The 5219-nt window shown below is 45.2% G+C and overlaps 1 long non-coding RNA gene across 1 annotated transcript in view; it reads right to left on the reverse strand.

Moving 5' to 3' along the window:
• Positions 1-3183: 3183 nt before the first annotated feature.
• Positions 3184-5219, reverse strand: part of LOC116673061 (uncharacterized) — a 26068-nt gene continuing 24032 nt past the window's right edge. Inside the window, exon 3 of the long non-coding RNA XR_004327728.1 lies at positions 3184-3195. This is a non-coding gene — a long non-coding RNA (uncharacterized LOC116673061). The remainder of the gene's footprint in view (positions 3196-5219) is intronic.

Below are 5219 nucleotides of genomic sequence, written 5' to 3' on the forward strand. Positions count from 1 at the left end.
ATGCCGTCTTTAAAATTGGCTTTGGCCGTGACTCTGGAAGACTTGGACTGAAAAAAGGAAGATGTTTTCAGAGTTTTGACCATGTAGCCTCAGTCACAAACCTACTGCCAGTTATACATACAACCCTAGCTGGCCACAACAACAAAACGTGAGCATCTGTTTTTAGGCTGAATGTATTTTGAACAGTCCTGTTTTTCTAATATTCTTTTCTGAAAGAATGTTCATCCTTTCTTTCCTAACGTGGAAATAATACTGATGACGTAGAGGAGACACATCATCATTCTAAAATAACAAAGACTGACGTCAATGCAGGTTTGACCCTGAGCAATGAGATACAGAAGAGAAAGAGAGAGAGAGAGAGAGAGAGAGAAATGAGTCCAACAAGAAAGCAAGAGTGTGCTGTGATGGAGGACGTGTTTGACTTACTAGAATTGACAGCCAGGGAACAAAAGGTGTTACAGAGGGGGTGGATGTGAAGCACAGTTGCACACACACACATACGGACACAAACACACACATGATCGTCACCCCTGACAATGACTTCTCGCCTTGGTGCCTGCCACAGGTAAAGAAGCATGTATTCACACTGGGCGAATGAGGACAAGCTCTGTTGTTCAAGGGCCCTTCAGTATTGTCCCCATCTGCTAACAATAAGCCCATCTCTCAATGATTTCTGAATTTGTCTGTGACGCTCCACCCAAGCATATTTCCTACTGGAGATGATACTGAAGAATTCTAAAATTAGCTGTAGAATTGATGTTTTTTTTGTTCATTCGTGGTGCCTCCGCTACCTCACTGAGTGACAAGCTCATAGGTGACTTCAGATTTGATGGCCTGCTAATGTTATACTGCAAAGCAGTAGTGTTCTTAAAAGGCAGCAAACAGCATTATCTTCCATCTATTGTGTTAAATCCAAAACGCTTTCACACATCACTGGTGGTGTCTAGGTTAGGAAATAGGATTACTCGCTTGCTTCCTCCATTTTGCAACACAACAGCAAATACCCAGGTTTAAGTGGCAGGTCAAATTTGGACATAAGGTTGGATTGACTCAAATTAAACAGTTTCCAGTGTTCACCTGTCACCAAGTTCTACTGTGTGGCTAATTATTAATTTATGTGTTTTTTTGGACAACATTGACGGTAGATTGACGGTACATAGGAAGAAGCTTTGGCAACACTTTTTAATTGGGTAAATTCTTTTGTTACATTTTGTTTTTACATGGGATTTATTGATAATAAATATTATCAAGATAAGTGTCAGACTTTATTTTGATATCAGACACAGTAGCAAATGGATGTGTGCCTAAAAAACAAGACAACTATTCTGTTTTTATTTTACAAAATGCCAGTGAGGATATTTACCCAATACCAGCTTGAGCTCTTGTTGGTGTTCGTTTTACTACTAGGGGCTGCCAGATAAGATCAGAAATGTGATGAAATGAATGCTTTGTAAAGACTAAAAGTCAGACATTTCATAGTGAAATTTATAGTTTTTGGCATTAGGGGGAGATAGGAAGACTTTGTGTGTGTGTGTTTGTGTGTGTGTGCGTGTGTGTATCTGTGAGTGAGCATGTGATTGTACGTTGGATGTTTTTCACAAACAGCATGAATGCGGATGCACACACAGAGCGTGATAAGAGGAAAAGCCTGGAAGATATTATTATCATCCAGCGGCGAGTGAATGACACAGTGACACGCACTCAGTGGTGATGCTTTCATTCGTCTTCCACTTCACTTCCTGGAAACAAAACACAGCAAGCAGGGGAGAGAGAGAGAGAGAGAGAGAGAGAGAGATGGAGAAAGATGGGGAGAAAAGGACAGTCCTCACCCTTTTTCCAGGTCTTGAATAATTAAGCAATGCTGAACAGTTTACTGGGCAGATAACTTAAACTCTAATTTTAGTCAGCATGAGCCACACTCGCTGGTCAAGTGGAGATCACGCAAGCACGTAAACAAACATGCATACATACTGATGCTCGCATTTAAACATATATACGTACACACATGGAAACATGGGGTCGTATTCACAAACATTCTGAGAAGGTCTAGCTTAGGAATGATTTAGGAAGATTCTCAGAGCAATTCTGAGCAAGGAAGGGAAATGAAGCCTTACCTTAGTGAGGAGGTTGCTGGGTATGATGCATTATTTTAAAGGTTTGATTGGTTAATCCAAAAAATAAGAAAAACTAAAATTCACTTTTCGTTATAATGGGCATAAGCCCAACATCGCCAGACTAACACACATTTGGGAATTAGAACCCCTTGGTTCATTTTCAATTTTGAGTGTTATCAACTTCGCAGAACAAAATGCCTCTGAGTGCAATTAGATAGACCTACAACCAATCATAGCAACAAATTACGACCTAGCTTACAACCAATCAGAGCAATGTATAACGACCTAGCCTACAACCAACCAGAGCAACGAACAATGACCTAGCCTACAACCAACGAATAATTACCTAGCCTACAACCAAACAGAGCAACAAAACATGATCCATAAACTCTGAAAGTGGTCCCAACGATGTTGTTGTCGTTATTATTGTTGTGTGGACTCCACCACACACTGGAGTTAGAACTATTTTAAAAACATTTCCATACTGCTTAAGGCAAGAGACTGTAGCCAGTCTAATGAACTCAACCTGAGTAACGTGCACGCTCGCCTATGTTGCGTTTCAGTAAACTCAAAAATACAAGCTCCATGCTCAGATGTAAGTGTAGGGGACAGAGGGCACCGACATGGAAAGTGGGGGGGACCCCCCTGTCTGCTACGCTCTCGGCCAGGCTAAATGTGCATACAAGGGACATTGGAATCGATAGGCATAATCATGGAAATTAGTCTCTATGAAGACACAGTGTCATCATGAATACTACTTTATGTAAAGAACATCTCTGTTGAATAAATTGTAAGCCCTTCATCCCCAACGACGCTGTCAGCATGGAGGGGCTACAACTTTCCAGTGGGACAGGAGTTACTCTCTCAGAGGTCAAACCTGGGGTGGTAGTGTTTGCATCTACACTAACAACAGCTGGTGCAACAATGCCAAGGTGGTCACAAGTCATTGCTCCCTGAGAATCAGTTTTTGACCATAAAATGTAGACCCTGGGAATCTGCCCAGGGAATTCCCCACCGTCATGATCCCTGCTGTTTACATCCCCCCCAGTGCTAACACCAAGGAGGCTTTGAGTGTGCTCTACTGCTCCATCAGGGACTTGCAAACCACACATCCAGAGGGTGTCTTCACTGTTGGTGGAAGAAACCTGAAGATTGTTCTCCCTCATTTTCAACAGTACGTGAACTTTGCAACCAGGGGCTCAAACACACAAGACAGAGCCTTCACAAACATCAAGACAGCCCCCAGCCCCCACCTTGGCTCATCGGTCCATCTCTCTGTAATGCTAATTCCTGCGTACAGGCCCCTGCTCACCAGAGGAAAACCCACTGTGAAGCAGGTGAGGTTCTGGCCTGCAGGATCTGTGTCAGCATTACAGGACTGTTTTGAGTGCACGGACTGGGACATCTGGTTCAAGAAAGCTGCAACTGAAAACCAACACATTAATATAGAGGAGTATGCTGAATCTGTGTCTGCATACATCCAGAAATGCATGGAGGATGTCTCTGCTATCAAGATCGTCACCACACGGGCAAATCAGAAACCCTGGATGACCAATGAGGAACGTACAATATTGAGGGTACGAAATACAGCGTTCAAGGGTCGGGACAGAGGGGCGCTTAAATCAGCCAGAGCCAACCTGAACCGTGCCACCAGAACAGTCAAGCGTGCCTATGGTCGGAAAATCCAGGGATTCTTCCTCGACCTGACAAACACCAGACGCACGTGGCAAGGCATCCAGACCATCACAGACTACAACCTCTGCCCTGTGAAGACAACACAGACGTCCTCAAAACACGCATCTACTTTGGTCGGTTTGAAGCACTGAACAACACTCCTGTGAGGACAAGCACTCAGATTTGAGACGTTGAGGACCTTGAGAAGACTGAACGCACAAAAAGCAGCGGACCCCGATAGTATACAGGGACAGGTGCTCAAAGACTGTGCTAACCAGCTGGCTGACGTCCTCATGGATATATTTAACACCTTGCTCACCCATTCTGTCGTCCCATCCTGTCTCAAGACTGCCACCATCATGCCAGTGCCCAAAAAACCCACAATTTCATCACTCCAAAATGACTGCCCTGTCGCACTTACTCCCATCATCATGAAGTGCTTCGAGAGGCTGGTGAAGGACCACATCATCTCCAAACTACCCCCCTTTTTTTGGTCCGCTACAGTTTGCTTACCGATACAACCGCTCCACAGAGGACACACCGTCTTCTCCACACTCCAACTGAGCCTGGAACATCTGGAGAAGAACAACACCCACATGTGAACGCTGTTTCTGGACTTCAGGTCAGCATTCAACACAATCATCCCCCAGCACCTGGTGAGCAAACTATTCCCCCCCGCCCTTGGACTCAACATCCACCTGTATAACTGGCTGCTGGATTTCCTCACAGACAGATCCCAGTCTGTGAGGGTTGGAAAAAACACCTCCAGCGGTATCTCCTTCAACACCGGTCCCTCCTAGGGCTGCGTACTGAGCCCACTGCTCTTCACCCTGGTGACCCATGATTGCCATGCCTGGTTCAGTACAAACCACATTATTAAGTATGCGGATGACACAGTGGTGGGTCTCTTCAGGGACAGTAACAAACTGGCCTTCAGAGAGGAGGTGAAACAATTGGTGGACTGGTGTGACACAAACAATCTAATCCTGAATGTCAACAAAACAAGAGAGATTGTTGTTGACTTCAGGAAAAATCAGCCAAGGGAATAGTTTGCTCACCAGGTGCTGGGGGATGATTGTGTTGAATGCTGACCTGAAGTCCAGAAACAGCGTTCACACGTGGGTGTTGTTCTTCTCCAGATGTTCCAGGCTCAGTTGGAGTGTGGAGAAGACGGTGTGTCCTCTGTGGAGCGGTTGGAGCGGTAAGCAAACTGTAGCGGACCAAAAAAAGGGGGGTAGTTTGGAGATGATGTGGTCCTTCACCAGCCTGCACCGCCTCAGACTGGAAACATGTAGATAGAGTGGTGAGGACAGCGGAGAAAATCATCGGGACAGCACTTCCTTCCATCCATGACACTGCCTGACCAGGGCTCAGTCAATCACTGAGGACCCCTCCCACCCCAACCATGGACTGTTCTCCCTGCTGCCCTCT

This window comes from Etheostoma spectabile, chromosome 23, assembly GCF_008692095.1.
Source record: "Etheostoma spectabile isolate EspeVRDwgs_2016 chromosome 23, UIUC_Espe_1.0, whole genome shotgun sequence".
NCBI classification, from domain to species: Eukaryota; Metazoa; Chordata; class Actinopteri; order Perciformes; family Percidae; genus Etheostoma; species Etheostoma spectabile.